The sequence below is a fragment of the Capsicum annuum genome, chromosome 2, assembly GCF_002878395.1.
Source record: "Capsicum annuum cultivar UCD-10X-F1 chromosome 2, UCD10Xv1.1, whole genome shotgun sequence".
Lineage (NCBI taxonomy): Eukaryota > Viridiplantae > Streptophyta > Magnoliopsida > Solanales > Solanaceae > Capsicum > Capsicum annuum.
Genome location: NC_061112.1, coordinates 74,375,503 through 74,395,338, shown reverse-complemented (window position 1 = coordinate 74,395,338; position 19,836 = coordinate 74,375,503). Strand labels below are relative to the sequence as shown.

The 19,836-nt window shown below is 36.1% G+C and overlaps 1 non-coding gene across 1 annotated transcript; it reads right to left on the bottom strand.

The window, feature by feature from the left end:
- Window positions 1-16,029: 16,029 nt before the first annotated feature.
- On the bottom strand, window positions 16,030-16,135 carry LOC124896378. Its single transcript, XR_007052741.1, has one exon. It is a non-coding gene; the product is annotated as a small nucleolar RNA R71 (small nucleolar RNA).
- Window positions 16,136-19,836: the final 3,701 nt, after the last annotated feature.

Below are 19,836 nucleotides of genomic sequence, written 5' to 3'. Positions count from 1 at the left end.
ATAGTAACGGTACCTTAAACGATCAAATTCTCTTCTAAATCACTCAACGGGAGATGATCACTCGGAGTATTTTAGAAGACAAGAAGTGTTTTTCAAGTGCAGAAAAATTTATTACCAAACCTGTGGAAAAAATGCAGGTTTATATAGCCATTAAGTGCTCCTTCCGAAATATGAATATGGTTCATCGGAAAGGTGTGTCCTTTGGAACAGTCATGTTTGTCCATTCGAAACATTGTGTTTTTTTTCTGAACAATCACAACCATCCAAACAGTCACCCCTTTTTCTGAAATAGTGTGTTATTTTCTCGAAGGGTTACATCCCCTCCAAGGTAGCATTTCGCATTTCTGTAGTTGTTTTTGCACTGCATGCATGCATGTTAATGGAGGAACAAAAGCTATTACGTTAATCTCATCGATCAATCATTTGGCAAATCCGAAGCCGAAGCCGAGCCGAGCAAGCGACGACGACGATGGCGCGAGGCACCTCTTGGTTCTTGCCTCACTTACCATGTGGAGTAAGTGTTTCTTAATATAAACACTTGAAAGTTTCATTCTTCCACTAATGTGGGAGAAATAGTAGACTTTCCTTCTTTTGTGAGTACACTTTCCATTTTAAGTGTTAGCTCAATTTTTTCCTCCACTTAGTTTCCTCCATTTTTCATTCACACTTTTAATCTTTAACCCAACAATCCCCCACATGAATGGGAATGAATATTTTTTTGTAAAACTTTACGGACAAGTATGTGATCATCAAGCAAAGACTGATTGTATCTGGATAAGTGGGTTTCCCTTTGAACTTTTCGTAGTAAACATGTATTAGATGTAAATGGTCCATCAATAGATTTGATATCTTTGAACTGTCGAGCTTTAATGTACACCTAGACAACACATATCACACAACCTACCTTTTACTATTTATGATTCTCACGATTTTATTCGTTTCAACTATGAACACGTCCTGATTTCATGAGATCTTAGAGAATAGGTCATTACTAACATTCCCCTTGAAGCGGCTTCCACTTCACTCTCACATAGGTGATTTTAAATGTTCAATCCTATAGATTAAACTATTTGGTCAAATCTACCAAATTTAGATAATCATTAAAAACTTCATACTATAAGTCTTATTCTTGTTTACTAAACATTGTCTATATCATGAGAATGACTTAGGTATATTGACAATTTTGAACCTGTCAGACACAACTTTCTTTGATCTCCTTAAACCTATCTCTTGGTATCTCCATTCTGCTAGGTAGATTTACCGCCATGCTGACTTGTCTTAGGTCGTAAACCCATTACCTTAGATGTTCTCTCAACTCCCTCTCTAGATAGGTGTAACGCCTTAAATCTGGTGCCTGAAATGCCACACGGTGCTCATGACCCCAAAGGACCACAAGCTAACCCATCATTGATATCTATAACCAAGCACTACATAACATACTATATAAATGCGGAATAAAAGGCTGAAAGGCCATCAGGTTCAAATATCTGATAAAACATAACATCTGAAAAATATAGTATATCAATACCAAAATGACTGAAATAACTGTTTGAACATGCTATAGTCTGAAAGCTTCTAAACTGACTAAATAAGGAGTTGATGGGACATGTCCCCAACTAACTCCAACTACTGAAATAAACTAAGTACTAAAAGAATAAAATAAACAAATAATAACATCCTCGAATGATGAGGACTCACTACTAGTTTGACTGCTGAAACTAGAATACTACTGATGCTCTGGAGCTCATGCTTCTGAATCTATGGTATAAAATACCATAGCGCAAAAGAAAATTATGCATCAGTACGATTGAATGAACTAGTATGCACGTGAGGTAGGCTGAATACAAGGGTTCATATGCATGAATAATACTGACTGACTGAGTAACATGAACGTAGAAATACATGCATGAATACGTGAATTGTAAGTGAGATTATGACAACATTGATTACTGAGTTTGAATACTGATAACATGGATTTTTGATAATTGATATAACTGATACTGAGCGACTGTGTATGACAGTCTAGGTTCTGATGGAACTAGCTGAGTTCCGTACTGAGCTGAGTGACTGTATCTGACAGTCCTAAATCCTGTAGAACTATCTAAGTTCTATTACTGAGACCTGATACTGAGACTGTGGGAAGTAGTCATTTAATCAACATGCCCCTAATAAGCTATTATCACTGAGTTGGGGTCCAATTTATAACCCTAATTAGAAGGGTATCAATACTGAGCCACTGGTAAGGACAAGCTGTGAGTGAACCTCATCTAACAGGTACTCTAATGAGAATGGTTGGACCTTCATCTAACAGTTTAAGTGTCACGCCTCAAATCCTATTGGGGCGGACTGGCACCTATAACCGAGGAGGCCCGGGAGAACCAGCTTATAACCTTATACTTCCCATGCATACCTCTATGATAACCCAAAATTCGAACAGCATCATGTCGCATATAAAAGGAAATAATCACCTGTATAAGCTCGAGCACATATATATGTATATACAATACTTGGCCGTTGGAGCCATCACGTCTATTAACAAAATACCACCTTGACTGTACATTAGGTCTACAAAGCCTCTAGACTATACACAGAGTTTAACTAAGGTCGGGACGCACCCCTCTATATAAATAACTTCTGTACAATACCAAAAGTGACTGGATATGACACGAAAAGCCTCGAAGCAAACTAGAGCTCACCAAAAGTAGCTGGATATCCTAGCTCCTACTTGTGCGGTGTATGAGCTGAGGTACTTGTGCTTGTAGCATGAAATACAGGTCCCTCGTGGGGGACGTCAGTACAAAATATGTACTGAGTATGTAAAGCTGTAGATAATCATATATGATACAAGAGCTTAATAGAAATCAGAAACAAGTGAATAAATCATAATAGGAGTGGACCACACTTACTAGAACTTGTGACAGCCTGTACATTGTATTTATTCAATCACTTTACCTTCGTTCTTATCATCTTTGTAATCATTACTGTACTGTACTGTGACCATTAAGCTGCCTCCAGTACATATCAATTGAGATCGACCCATGATAGGCTTATGCCCCTGGGATACCACCCATAAACACATAAATAGGGATCAACCCATGATAGGCTTATGCCCCTGGGGTACCACCCAATAAGAGAGAACTACCATCACTTAGTTCAATTAATCTTTGAGATTGTTATTTCGGTCGCCACCACATTTTTGATACTTTGAAACAATGATGCATCAATAAGAGGCATATAAATAGACCATCAATGCAATAACAATGAAGTAAGAACTCATTGGCACATCAATAAAGTGTTTTGGAGTCATCAATGCCATAACAATGAAGTAGGAACTTATTGGTATATCAATGAAACGTTTTGGAGTCATTAATAGCACATGGATCTTGTTTGAGTAATCAGATACCTTCTGAAATTCATTAGTGCAATAAACATGTAAGATTTGGAAAACAAGTAAGTATTGGAATGTCTTGACATCTTGTAGGGTGGAAACAAGTTCATTGGTAACGTAGGACATCACACAAAACCATTATGGATCACATGTTACTGAATAACTTTGGAAAATTTCTTAATAGAGCAATTATTCACTTTCATGCCAAAGATATGGTATAGAGTATGCTTTACATACCTGACTGTCAACCTTCAATTCTAGTCCCAAATGGACTTCCTGTCTTTTCGGATTACTTATCTACAATGAACATATATAGCAATCTAGTATTAGCAACCAAACATCACAATTCAATTATTTGAATTCACCAAACTAGTGGTTAAGTAGTAAGCCTTAATAACACCATAAAGGGTGTCACTTTAACCCTCTTATACTCCAATTACATTCACATGCCATGCATATTCATACAATATCCTCCAATATCAAGTTTGGATTCATTTATCCTTCCAACCAATCCATTAAATCAAATTGAGCCATAGACATAAATAATCATCAATTCAATAGTATATCACCATATCCACCTTCCATAGCTCAATTACCATATCCACTTTCCATAACTCAATTACCATATCCACCTTCCACAATTCAATACAACCAAACCATGCAAAATAGTCCATAACTCGATTTCCATCACCTTTCAATAACAACCAATACATATAATCCTCAATCACACATATACATATGGAAAAGAATAAAGGCAACAATATTCATAACTTAGAATTCACCTCTTGATTATGAAATCCTGTTTGCACAAATAATAGGTGCCGTTCGAAGCTCTCGAGATGACAAACGCAGTTATCAAATTACTTTGGAATTTCTACGGTTGAATCAAAAGTAATTTAAAGGTCAAATTTGGCTAGGGTTTGTTCTTTATCAATGATTGATGATGAAAATGAGTTTTTGAACTCATATACATGTATATATACACATATTCCCGTCCATAATATGCTAGGAAATGACCAAAATGTCTTTAAAATTTAAATAATGTCAAATCTGTCCTTTGGTGGACTGTTTTGATAGGCTAAAGTAGATCGACCATAACTCTTTGCTCCGATATTGGATTTAGGTGAAATTGGTATCTATGGAAGGATAATTCAAAGAGATTTCATTTCATATAAATTAGGCCACCCAGTTCGTCCTGTACAAGGAGTTATGGTCGTTTGAAGTTGACCCTAAAAATCTATTTTGATAGGCTAAAGTAAAACGCGGATAACTCCTTACTCAGATGTTGGATTTGGATGAAACCAATTTCATGAGAAAGAAGACTCAAATATATTTCTTTTCATAAGTAGAAGCTCTCCCAGTTCATTATATTAAGGGAGTTATGATCGTTCGAAGTTGACTTAAAAATTCGGCTGGCCTCAGTAGTTTGTGTGCAGGAAATTTTCCTGCACATTTACTATTCCCAAATATCCCGACCACCATTTTATAGTTTTGAACGTACTCGATTATATCCAAAACCTATCCATTTTTGGAAATCTTTATATCATTGGAAAACTTATTCAATAACCTTCGCATGGAACCATCGACGGGCAAGTTCCGGTATAAATAAAATAATAATAAGAAATAATTCCATATAAATAAGACCAATACACGTACTTGAATACGTCAATACACGTACTTGAATACGGGGTGTTACATTAAGCCAACTTATCTACCCTCATCTAGAAGGTTTGATGTCTCAACCTACGCTGGATGCATAGTTCTGAAGCACAAGAATTGCTTCTAAGAATCACACCCTCTACAAACAGGTGAGTTCCCATCCTTGGACTCACTCGGTGTTGAATCCTACTCCTATCTGAATAGAAACTGAACTGAATATACTGGACTGAATTGAACTAAGTTCATTGAGTTTTGTGGACTAACGGAATGTTACTGAATCCTATTAACTGACTGAGTTCACGAGATTACTGAGTTTTTCTGAGTCATGTAACTGACTAAATTCTACCAACCATGGCATGACTGAGATTATCATGAAACTGACACTGGCTCTAGGAACACAGCTAAATTGTTGGGTATAAATACCCTCAAGACTCGATAGCATAAAAGTAATTCATGGCACAAGTTCAAAAGCACAACAATGGCTACACATATATCCATAATTCATTGACTAAGATATTTCATCAAACACTTGACATGCATTAACTTGTACATGAATGGGGATTTCATACTATCATACTATAATGGCACTTTTTCCTTCACATAGGCATTTAATCAAACATATGGGGAGTATACTTTGGTTATACCATCATCAATGCATCTAATTATCATGGTTGCATAAATAAATTTGCAATTTGAAGGGTTTATCATTAATATTATGCAAATCATCACATACTAGGATCAATCATTAGAACATGTAATTTAAAACATGAATCAAAACCCAACAACAACATGGACATGAATTTTAATTCAACTAAATCATGAACATTCATAAATACACAATCTTTGAAATTTAAAAAGAGATTCTTGAACTTTATGGGTGAAAGGTACCCTTTAATCAACACTTGACATTTCTGGGTGGATGATTTTTTAAAGATTGGTGGAGGAAAGCTTGAATTCTTACCTTGGGATTAGACACCTAGGGTTTCTTGTTCTTGGGGATTGATCTTTAAGAGAACCCCTAATTTTGTGTTGTGGATGAATAATGAAGTTATGAGCTCTGGTCAGGTATAATTAGGAGTCAAAACGGATGGAAAAAGACCCAAATACCATTTTAAAAATGAATTAAAATCGCTGATCAAAAGTCGTGATGGCATGGGCGACGGTCTATCACTGGCTCGATGGTCCGTCGGTTCTGACCATTGCACTTGGCCAGAACCTAAACTTTCTGCCTTATCTGCGATAGTTTGAGCGACGGTCCATTGCTGGCTCGACGGTTCGACGGTCCTGACCGTCGCACTTGACCAGAAGTCGGGTTTACTGCCTTAGTCGTGACTACTTGGATGATGTTCCATCGCTAGCTCGACGGTCCATCGGCCTGACCATCGCTTCTGGGCATTTTTGACAGTTCTCTGTAAAATGTTCATAACTTTTTACTCTGATACCAGATTTGGATGAAATTGGTATCGTTGGAAAGCTAATTCAATTTACCACATGATAAAAAGCCAAAATTGGTGAAATTCTATCTGATTTAAACATTAATCATTTAGGAAGTCATCACAAACTCTTCTGGATACTAGATTTGACTTAAAGAAAATTCGGAGTATTACAATAGGTCTTCTGTAAGTGGATCTAACATATTATCCTTTAACTTCACATAGTCAACAGTGATAATTCCACTAGAGATAAGTTCTCTAACGATATTATGTCTCTGTCTTATGTGATGAGATTTATCGTTATACATCATGCTCCCTGCCCTACCTATTGCCTCTTGACTATCACAGTATATATATACTGGTGCCAATCATTTTAGAGAATAAAGAATATCTTCCAAGACATTCTGGATCCATTTTACTTCTTCACCGACTTTATCTAATGCGATAAATTTTGATTTCCTTGTAGAGTGAGCAATACATGTCTATTTGGATAATTTCCAAGAGACCGATCCTCCACAGATAGTAAATACATATCCACTCATGGATTTTACTTCATTTAATCCAGTGATCAAATTTGCATCACTATATCCTTCAAGTTCCACGGGATATTTATTATAATGCAAAGCATAGTCTTGAGTGTATTTAAGGTACCCCAAAAACACTTTTCATTGCCATCCAATGAGTTCTATTAGGATTAATCGTGTACCAACTCAAATTACTAATAGCACATGCTATGTCTGGTCGTGTACAATTCATTATGTGCATTAAACATCTCAATACTCTTGAGTACTCCAACTGTGAGACACTTTCACCTTTATTCTTTTGAAGTACAAAGTTCACGTCTAATGGAGTCTTGGCAATACCACATTTTAAATACTTGAATTTATCAAGTACCTTTTCGATATAATGACACTGTGACAATGCCCAACCTTATGGAGTTCTATGGATTCTTATTCCTAAGATCACATCCAGAAATCCATGGTCTTTCATATTAAGCTTTCTCTCAAGCATTTATTTCATAGTATTTATGTCAGAAATATCTCTACTAATGATCAACAGATTATCCACATAAAAACCAACAATGACCTTGTGATTTGGAGTGTCTTTAATGTAAACACATTTATCACATTCATTTATCTTAAATCTATTTGTCAACATGGTTGGGTCAAACTTCACATGCCACTATTTAGATGCTTGTTTTAGTCCATAAAGTGACTTAACAAGTTTATACACCTTATTTTCTTTTCGTGGAACTACAAAATCCTAGGCTGTTTCATGTAAATTTCTTCCTCCAATTCTCCATTTAGGAATGTTTTTTTCACAACCATTTGATGGATTTCAAGACTATATATCACTGCCAAGGCAATTAACATCCGAATTGATGTTATCCTCAATATAGGTGAGTATGTATCCAAGTAATCAAGACATTTCTTTTGTTTAAAACCTTTTACTACAAGTCTTGTCTTGTATTTTTGAATAGTGCTATCCGCTTTTATTTTCCTTTTGAAGGTCTATTTAGAACCTAAAGGTTTATTTCCTGGGGGAAGATCAACCAACTCCCACGTATGGATGCTTAAGATGGAATTAATCTCACTATTGATTGCTTCTTTCTAAAAGGATGAGTCTGAAGATAACATCATTTCTTTAAATGTTTGAGGCTTATTTGCTAAGAGAAATGTTATAAAATTTTATCCAAACGAAGTTGACATTCCTTGACATATACTATGTCTTAGATTCTCTTCATCTCGAGGTCATTTAGACCCTCTACTAGACTGTTATGTCTAGTTTTATAAGTATAAATGTGTTTAAAGAATTCAGCATTATCTAATTCAATTATCGTATTTTCAGTAATATCTGGATGTTTAGATTTATGAACCAAAAACCTACATTCTTTACTACCTTTAGCATATTCTATGAGCATGCAGTCCGCTGTCTTAAGTCCTACTTTCACCCTTTTAGGCATAGAAACTTGGACTTTTGCGAGATACTCCCATACTTTGAAATATTTCAAGTTGGGTTTCCTTTTTTTCCATTTTTCATATGGAATTGATTGTGTCTTACTAAAGGGCACTTTATTGAGTATTCAGTTAGCTGTACGGATAGCTTCCTCCCATAAGTTTTACGGTAAACCTAAACTTATTAGTAAAACATTTATCATTTTCTTTAAGGTTTAATTTTTTCTTTTCGTAATTCCATTAGATTGAGGTAAATACGGAGTCGTAGGTTGATGGAAAATATCATTATCTACACATATTTCTATAAAGAGAGATTCATATTCTCCTTCCCTATCATTGCTTATCATTTTGATCTTTTTCTCTATCTGATTTTCAACTTCTGTTTTATATTACCTAAACTTGTTTCATCCTTACTGTTTAGCAAATAGACATAACAATATCTAGTGCAATCATCAATAAAAGTTATAAAATACTTTTCCTACCATGAGATGGTGTTGACTTCTTATTACAAATGTTAGTGTGGATTAAGTCTAAGGGATTGAAATTCCTTTCAACGGACTTATACGGATGCTTATCATACTTTGATTCTACACATGTTTGACATTTTGATTTATTGCACTCAAAGTTTGGCAAAACTTCTAAGTTAATAAGTATTTGCAATGTTTTGTAATTGACATGTCCTAATCGTTCATGCCACAAATAATTAGACTCAAGCAAGTAAGAAGAAACATAACTTTTATTGATTTCAACATTCATTTTGAATAGGCCCTCAGTGAGGAAGCATTTTCTACGTACACTTCTCCTTTACTAAGTATTATTTTTCCAAAAATAAATACACATTTGAATTCATTTTTATCAAGAAGTGACACAGAAATCAAGTTCATCCTAACTTCTATACATACAGGACATTGTTCAAAGTCAACACTTTGCCTGATGTCATTTTCAGGTAGACCTTTCCTGTTCCTTTAACTTTGGTAGTTGCGGAGTTTGCCCTATATATTTTCTCTTCGCCTTGAGCCAGAGCAAATGCAACAAACAACTCCTTATTTGCACAAGCATGCCGGGTGTCACCGAAATTCATCCACCATTCTCGGGAACTTCCCACCAAGTTTCATTCAGACAGCATAGCACATAAATCATCCATTTCTTTCTTGAATTCAACTATGTTTTCTTGGTCCTTTTTTTTGCCTTTCTTTGGGGCCGGTAATTTGTTGACTAGAGGACAATCTTTCCACAATTAAAGTATTTCCACTTGAATTTCTTCTTAGGTTGATTGCTTTCTTGTCCAACTTTATTTCATTCTTTTAGTTGTTATGGTCGTCTTTTACAATATTTGCTCCATTCATTGTAGAATTTCCTTTCGACCTCCTTTCTATGGCTTTGTTATCTTCTTTAATACGTGGTCTCACTATTAGATCTTAGACTGTCATCTCATTTTGTTTATGTTTCAAGTAATTCTTGAAGTCCTTCCACATAGGTGGCAACTTCTCTATTATTGCCGTGACTTGAAATGCCTCGTTCATAATCTAACCTACAATAAAGTCCATGTGAACATTAAAAATATTTTTACCATGTTCAACTAAGGTATTTACTAAATTCATACCTTCCGCAAGAAGATCGTGGATGATAACTTGCAGTTCCTCTACTTGAGATACAACAGAGTTGTTGTCAATCATTTTAAACTCAAGGAATCTTGCAACAAAGAACTTCTTGGTTCCAGCATCCTCAGTCTTGTATTTTCTTTCCAGCACACTCTACAACTCTTTTGATGCTTTCATTCCACTATACACATTGTATAGTTTATCTTGGAGGCCATTTAGAATGTAATTTCTGCATAGGAAATTAGAGTATTTCTATGCCTCCATAACGACAAATTTTTCCTGGTCCGAAGTTCCTTCGGGCACCTCTGGAGCTTCTTTAGATATAAATCTTTGAAGATACAATGTTGTAAGGTAGAAGAACATCTTTTGTTGCCATCTTTTAAAAATCAACACCCGTGAATTTTATGGTTTCTCCGCTGGTGCCATTACCTGCGGATCACTCGTATAAATCATTGTGGTAGCATTAGTTGCTATCACACTCATCCCAGCATCATTCATATTACTGTCAGTAGTCATTTTTCTCTCACAAAAAGACAGTCAACTTTAGTATATCAAAATACTATTAATGAAGTTGTCACAACTTTAAAGACCCTTGTTTCTAGTTTAACGATGAATTTATTATGAATTTCAATCATTAACTGAATGACCTTTAACTTGTGATGATATTTTTATGTCTTCAAATCACTTGTTAAGTTCAATCGGAGTAGAAAGCGTACAACTTTGATCTCCAGAAACCAAACAATACAGATTCTGTGCTAATTTTCTTAAGATTGCTGTTTTGGATACACAAAAATCTGTATGTTAGTTCACCAAACTTCAACAAAAGTTCAAGACTTTTCAAGGACACTTATGAAGTTTTCCAACACCTTTAACACAAGGTCAAAATGACCTCTCAAAGAAGTGTATTATTCTGTATTTTTTAAGAAAAATAGATGAAGCAAAATAAGCCAAGTCCTCCAAATTCACGAAGTGTCCTTAAGGAAATAATTCTCCTCAAGTATCCGAGGTTGTCGAATTTTTCTCTCAGGATAAAATGGCTTAACAACCAGATAGTAGCGGTACCTCAAATGATCAAATTCTTTTCGAACTCACTCAACGGGAGATGATCACATGGAGTATTTTAGAAGACAAGAAGTGTTTTTCAAGTACAGAAAAATTCATTACTAAACTTGTGGAAAAAATGCAGGTTTATATAGCCATTAAGTTCCCCTTCCAAAAGGTAGTAATGGTTCATCGGTAAGGTGTGTCCTTTGGAACAATCATGTCTGTCCATTCAAAACATTGTGTCTTTTTCTGAACAATCAGAAGCTAAAGCCAAAGCCGAGCGACGACGACGATGACGGCGCGAGGCACCTCTTGGTTCTTGCCTCACTTACCATGTGGAGTAAGTGTTTCTTAATATAGACACTTGAAAGTTTCATTCTCCCACCAATGTGGGAGAATTAGTAGACTTTCCTTCTTTTGTGAGTGCACTTTCCATTTTAAGTGTTAGCTTAATTTTTCCCTCCACTTAGTTCCCTCCATTTTCTATTCACACTTTTAATATTGAACCCAACAATACAACCTTTGTTGATCTGTATGTGGCAGTGTTCCTCTGGAACATCAGGTGACACCGGCACCACAAGAGGGTAAGCAGATTTCACCTTTCTCAACCCTTTTATCCAAACCAACAACACCTTTTAAGTAGTCATGGTTACTTGCCAACAATGTCACATAGGCACGTCTAGGCAAACTTATTGCCCTGGCAAAACCCTTGTTTGCAACACCAAGTACATTTGATGTCATTTTCAACTTGCTTTGGAAAAAGAAAGTTCTTTGTGACTTTAGAGGGAAAACGTTGTGTTAAGAAGAGAACATTTATCATGATTTGTTGAAGAGTTTTTTGAGCCCTTGGATGTTGCCTTGAGTTATCTTTATATAGGCGTTAGGAAAGATAGTAAAAGATTTAAAAATAAATAAACAATGTAATTCAATTGTTGACTGATTGTGTAATACATAGTGTAGATGTTGTTTCATTTTTTTTTTTAACTAAACATTTTATTATTTACCAAATTAAAGTGCTTCATTACAATAATCTGACAGCTAGCTATGCACAACTTGCTATATTACATCTCAAAAAGAAACTCAAGGAGCTAAACTAGAAACCTAGGCTATGTATTAAATTTGGAATCCTTGGAGGAGCTCTAACACGCAACATAGACAATCCCCTTAGCAATAGTATCCCTTGTTCAATCTTGTTTCTAAAAAATCAGCATGTCTCGTTTAATACAGATGACATGTATGACTTCTGTACTTAGAGATGTTGGGTTCGAAATTGAGAAGGCTCATGCAGAAGCTAATAGTTTGCAAACCATGAATACGATAAATTAGATGAAAAAGAAAAGCATACTAAAAATATATTATTGGATACGGTTTGACCAATTGGCCTACATATTAAATCTAATATTAAAGAAAACATAAAACTGTTGGAAGAAAATCTCTTCCTAAACAAAACTCTTAAAAAGGACTACATTGTGGATGCTATTGTGTTGTTGTATGAGAAGAGAGGTATTCTATTTATAGAGTTTCAAAACCTTTCCTCCAAGAAAGAAGTTAGCCAACTATGGAAAAAAATTATATTTTCCTTTCAGGAAAAGTAAAAGTAACTATGGTATTACTTTTATTTTCTTTCTAAGAAAAAGTAAAATTTAAATTTAGTAAGAAAATCAGGGCAAAAAACCCTAACAAATCTCCCACTTTTGGCTTGAATTTCTGGAAAAATATTCTTGATCCTCCTTCTTCATACTATCTTCATATATCACTTCTTATTACCGTGATTAATAGTTGATATGGGTTAAAAATTGGAGCCCTATGCGTTAAAAATAAAAACATGGATTGATATTATTGGAGCTCTGTGTTATAAGTAAACAGGGTTGAAAGTGGAGCCTTGTGTATTGAAAGTAAGCACAAATTAACAGTGGAGCTCATGCGTTAAAAGTATATGCATGAGTTGAACGGAGCCCAAGCATTGAAAATAAGCAGGGGTTTAAAGTTGGAGCCCATAAGCATTAGTTGAAAATTTGTTTTAAAGATGGAGCAACAGGATTGTTGAAAATATGGTTGAAATTTTCACATGTAGTTTTTTTTTGGACTTTTATTTTTAACAAAAAAATCTTCATTATCGCCAAGTTGGTTGCAACTTTGATCATAAACTGTCCTCAATCGAACCATCAAATCATTGAACCATAGGCTCTGATACTACTTATTGGGTTTGAAATGGAGAGAGTGTCATGAGGAAGCTAATAGTTTGCCAACCATGAATATGATAGTTTGCTATTGTGTTGTTGTATGAGAAGAGAGATGTTTATTTATAGAGTTCCAAAACCTTTTCTCCAAAAAAGAGGTTAGCCAAATATGAAAAAAAATTATATTTTTCTTTTAGGAAAAGTAAAAGTAACTATGGTATTACTTTTATGTTCTTTATAAGAAAATGTAAAATTTAAATTTGATAAGAAAATCAGAGCAAAAAATCTTAACAAGAGACTTGATAACTAGTGTTTGTTATGATCTCCCCTTAGCTTTGCAAGCCATCCATTGAAGGTGCTGATCCTGTGGAACCAGTAAAACAAAGAAAAACAAAAAGATAATTAACATTTTCTTGCCAGAACTTGTTTGTGGTAACAAGTTGATGTTGTAACTTGTTCTGGTATCATGTTGCAACAAATAAATTGGCAAATTGTAACAACTTGCAACGTCCATATTAAAGCATTGTGATTGGCAGAATTTGGTGAAAACCTTGCTACAAATAGAGAGCCTTTCTCTCCCATTTTGAACACACCAAAAAACGGAGAGAAAGCATTAGCAAGATGAGAGTAATCCACAAACTATTTTTAGTCTGTGAGAAAATTATGTAGGAGTAAATGTTATAGTAAGTTCTGTGAAATAAAAGAGTGTTGTTTCTTTTATAATAGTAGTAGTATTTTGACACTATCAAGTTGTAATTAGTGTTATTGCATTATTTTATTCGGGTATTTGATGAGTGATCTTTTTACCACTCATTCATACTCATTATTCATGCACACTGCCTTGATTTAAATACTTAAATAAGACAAACTTGTGGTTCGATGCACTAATATCCACTCGATGCAGGTAAAAAAGCTAAGGAGGTCAAAAAAATGTGGATTGGAGCTGAAAATGAAAAAGAGGAAGCATAAAAGAGTGCAGCTAAAGACCTAGATTGCATCAGCCTCGGTTACTGCAATTGCGGTCCTCTAGCTGCGGCCGTGGTCAATCAAAATGGTCAGAGCAATGCGGTCACGAAATCTAACTGTGGTCGCGCAGGCGCGGTCGCAATCAAATACACGTGATCGCGGATCAGCGGGAACTGGTACAAGGGCAGAATTGTAAAATGTCATGGATGAATTCCAAATCATATATAAGCAAAAAAAACCTTTCTTCTTTGGGTATTGCTTTTCTCATAAAATAGTTTGGAATTCTAAGATTGAAACCCTAATTGAGCAAGTATGTAATCAACTTTGGAGACTCAAATTTCTTAGTTTCTTGTTGAAGAATAAATGCTTTGGTTGAACCACATGGTATATCTCTCTTTACTTTCTTCATGAGTAGCTAAGTAATTTGGTCTTGGGATTATGTTGAATTAATGTGTAATTGTGTGTGTGTATTGTTGTGTTTGTATGGATTTTAGTTGTTGAAGTTTGGATTTCACCATTGTTTGAGCTTATGAGTTGGGATTTAATGGGTGAAAACTCCAAATTTCTAAATTGGTTTGATGGGTGAAAGCTCCAAGCTCTAGAAATTCTTTGTCATCTTTGAAAGAGGGACTTAGGTGAATATTAGTAACCCATAACATCCTCAAAAGAGGGTTATCAGGGGACAAGGCAATGGTGAACAACTAAGTCTATGGTTTACTACCCTTTGCAATCTTAGAAATAAGTCTTTAGCAAGTGTAAATCATATCAAGAGCATCATCCTAGAAATAGGGATGCTTGGTTGAGGTTTTGGGTGCTTGCATAAACTCCACATTTATTAGGTGCTCGAAAGAGCCAATGGGTGTAATCATTGTGGTTTTATCGAAAGATTGACCTCAATGATATTCGACCTTGCCTATCCATTACTTCACAACTAAATCCCTTGTTAAACCAACACTATCCCACATACATTACCTCTAAGGAGACATAATTCCAAGATTTCTCTAAACTTTGAATTTAGATCAAAGATAGCATTCTGTAGGTACTGGTTAAAGTTTGTATGAAGATTTTTTGACATATCCCCCTTATTTACTTATGTATGTTGTTTCCATTAGCATTTTGGGTGAACTTATAGTAACTTGAGTACCCATAGGTTGGAAGTCTATAGTATTTATTCCTTGAGATTTGAACCCAATTTACATTGGGTTACTTGACAACGACTTCATCCCTAAAATATGGGAGTGAGTTAAGCGTTATTAAAATGACGCTGTTGCCGGGGAATTCAATATTGATTTCACTTGTATGGTGCTATTCTTATTTGGGAATATCCGGAGTGGGGTAATTTACTTTATTTGTTGTTTTTGACTATTTTGTAGGTGGTCAAACTGTGAACGGAGCGATGAGTAATAATGTAAGTAATTTTGGTCCCTTTGATGCTCCATTAGACGATGAACGCCAATTGAATTAAGCGGGGCAAATAAGTGCTATCCATATCCGACCAACCAACAGAAATGGTGTGTTTCATGTGACTAGTGTTATGCTTCACAAATTACAAATGAAAGGATTATATGTGGGTCAAGTATATGAGGATCCAAATGTTGATTTGAAAAACTTTATGGAAGTTTGTGCGCCATTTAACATCGTATATATTACACAAAAATCCATTCGGCCTCGACTCTTCCCCATTTTCACTAATGGGCTAGGAGGTTTTATGGCTCCGTTCACTTCCACCTGATTAAATCACCTCTTGGGAGGAGCGCACCACGCTGTTCGTTGATAGATACTTCCCACCATAAAAACTACTTCAAAATCAGGATGAGATTGTAAACTTTCGGTAATTAAATAAAGAACCATTATTTGAAGCGTGGGAGAGGTTTAATGGAAAGCTAGCCCAATGCCTAAATCATGATTTCCCGGATAAGATGCTCCTTGAGATTTTCTATAGAGCTCTTGACCCATTGAACAAAATAGCTATGGATAATGCGGGTGGATCTATTGTAAAGTTGCATCATTTTGTGGCTTTTTGATTGATAGTTGAAGTATCCAAACAAAACCAGTGGTGGTACACCCATGATGTCGATTCTCCTAAAACCCCTTCTACTACCTCCGTGGTAACCAGTGAGTAAAGAAAATGAGAAAAGGAGAAAGAGGAGAACATGGCCAAAATGATAACCTATCTTAAGCTTCTAACAAAACATGTTATGGGAGTAACCACGAAAGCAGTAAATTCCATAACATCAAAGCCTTATAAAGACAATGATGAGGCAAAGAAGTTGGATGAAGAAATTTGGTACTTGGCAAACTACTCGGGGGGTTCCCGCCCCACCTATTAAAGACAAGGTGGGAACCAAGGTTGGATAGATCGATATAGAGATAGAGATTGGAGAGATAGGGAACATGAATTTAACCTCTATGTTCCTCCTCATGATAGGGCTAAGGTTAAGGATTCAAATATTATTTACCCCAAAAATTTCAAGACTGAAGATATTTTGGCACAAATCTTGAGTAGAGTTGAAGGTACGGACAAAATGGTCCATGAGTTGAAGGGTGACTTTTCCGTACTCTCCCAAACGGTGATGTCTCAATCCTCCCCCATCAAATAATTAGAGACATAAGTCGGGAAAATCTCTACGCAACTAAATGAAAGGGTTAGAGGTGGACTTTTGAGTGACATAATTGCTAACCCAAAGAATGAAACACAAGTCCTAGCAATTTTCACTAGAAGTGGGAAAGAACTTGAAGAGCCCCTTAGAGGAGAGGTGAGTGAAAATATGCCTAAGGCCAAGGCAAAAAGAGGTGACACCTCAAAGAAGAAAAGCAAATAATGAGAAAGAGCTAGATAAAAGCGATGAGGAATTGGTCGAAGTTGAAAAGATGTAAGGAGAAGAAAAGCCAACCATCCATGTTCCTCCCCCATTCCCTCAACGGTTGTATAAAAAGGAAGAAAGTGACAAATTGAGAAAATTTATGGCAAAACTTAGCAATCTTTCCATAAATATCCCATTACTTGAGGCAATTCAAGAGGTTTCAGGATATGCTAAGTTAATGAAGAAGTTAATGTCCAAGAAGAAACTCGTTGAGGGTGATACCATCAAAATTATTCATGGGTATAGTGCTATCATGGATAGCAAAGTTGCAGAAAAGAAAAATGATCCTGGATCCCTCACTATCCCTTGTACCATTGATACTCATGAGTTTGCAATAGCTCTTTGTGACCTTGGTGCAAGCATCAACCTAATGCCATATGTCATCTATAAGAAAATTGGTTTGGACACTTCTACACCAACCTCAATGCAAATTTTGATGGCGGAGCGGTCCATAAAAAGGTCGATGGATATATTGTTTGATGTCCTCGTGAAGGTGGACAAATTTATTCTCCCAGCAGATTTTGTTGTATTAGATTGTGAGATGGACTAAGAGGTGCCTATCATTCTTGGTCATCCTTTCTTGGCCACTGGGAAAGCCATTGTTGATCTAGAGTTGGGAAAATAAAATTTTGAGTGGAAGAAGATGAGGTATTATTCAAAATTTGCAAGTCAAAGAAGCAAATTACGAAACTCCTAGTAGTATCCGTGGTGGATGTTGAAAATGAGACAGTGAAAGATGAGGGGTTTGAGATCTCATCGTGAGATTGAAAGAAGAAAGACGTCGTACCACGACGATAACTAAGGCACTAAGTGGGAGGCAACCCACAAATGCCATGACAGTGGATCGTATCCTTTTTTGTTATGTTCTCGTAGTGTAGATGTTGTCTTTTACATTTGAATAACCCATGCATTTGTGGCATATTTGAGAGAATTGAATGAGCTTTGAAAACGGTAAAGTGTGAAAGTTTACTTTGAAAATCCGAGCAGGAAAATTCTGTAAACATTGAGTAAAATGTTGAATAGGGGAAAACACTGGAGCAAAAAACTACTCTATGTTACCACAATTGCAGCCACTGTGCGTGATCGCGGTTGCACGGGTGCCCGCAGTTGTGACCCCTGACCGCAGTCATGGTAATTTTAGTCATTTAACCCCTAGTCTCTTTTTTTCTCTCACACTCCCTTTTCAAGATTTTACTCTCAAATCTAAGCTACATTATTGGCCAAGTTGTAAGCTCTCGATCAACCTTCATGCACATCCCTCTTGTATCACAACTCCGGTAGGTGACATGAAACCTTGCTTTACATGTTGTCATACATATTATTGGTGTGGTGTTGGTTGCTTGATTGAGGTGTGCACACAAGTGGGGAAACCCTGAGTACCCAATAGTATGTAAAGTAGACAAATGTGATATGCACACCTTGTGTTTGATAAATTGCTCAAATGAACTTTCAATAGTGGTATTTCCTTTTGAATGGAACATTTACACACTAGTAGCATTGTTCACATGACCTTCATTTGCACCCATATTGTAGAACATGCAGGTAGTCTAGAATTAGGAGTAAGTTGAACATACAGAACTGACATGGAACCAGACTTAGGTGTTGCAATCGTGGTCATAGACCGTGATCACAGTAATACATACACAGCTCTTATTCCGCGATTGCGGTAACTAGGGAAGATTCCTATCATGTCAAAAATCCTGCACTCCCAATTTTCAGCCAGGCAACCCCAAGCCCCTAGTCCAATAAACTTTAATGATCAATCTAGCACAACTTGTATTTTTCAACTAAGATTGAAAGATATAATATGTGTTTAGTGCTTTCAGGACAACCCCATGGATAAGTTTGATCACATCAGATTCATGGTACCCGAATGCCACACTCACTACTATAGTGATTTTTTAAAGACAAATTTGTTTTTGTAAAGAGGAATTTGATTGGAGAATGTACTAGAGAAACTATCAACTTTTCATGAAAAACTTAAAGCCACAGGGTGGAGGTGCTTTACCCTAGATACATGCCTTCCAAATGAGCAATGGGTCCGTGAATTTTATGCCAATATCAGTGAAGTATCTTTCTCAGACCCACTCAATGTGATTGTAAAGATGTAGGGGAAGCCAGTTAAAGTTGGGGCTAAGAAAATCAATGATGTTTATGGGATCAAGCAGACAGACATGGGTCAATTCAAGGTGAAGGGGTCTAAATCAAGGAATTGGTTGGCACGATGGTTATGTCTCAGAAAGGAAGTCTCGTGGACCAAAACTAAAAGCAACATCTCTATGAATGACTTCACTTTTGAGGACTAGATATGGTTGCACATCATTTGTAGCTAAGTGTCTCCTTGCACCCACATGACGATAGTCCCTGAATTATGTGCTCGGATGGTTGCTTGAATTCTAGAAGGAATCTCTTTGGATGTTGGTCAACTCGTGGTTTACAAAATAGATCACATCAAAAACCATGGTGGTATAAATCTCTTTTACCCTTTTTTGATTACTAAGTTATGCAAGAGAGAAGGGGTGGAAGAATATGCTAGTGATACATGGGTGTGTTCTAGTGCCCCCAACTACCCATTGAGGATTCGAGGAAAGGGTGCACCAAGCAAAATCAAGAAAAAAAAGATCAACTTGGAAGAGCCAACATGTAGTGAACCTGAGCCTCATAGGCCAATCACCATGGGATCACTTGAAGAGATTAGAGTTAATATTATAACCATTAAAGAGCTTATGGCTAGCTTGCCTCAAGG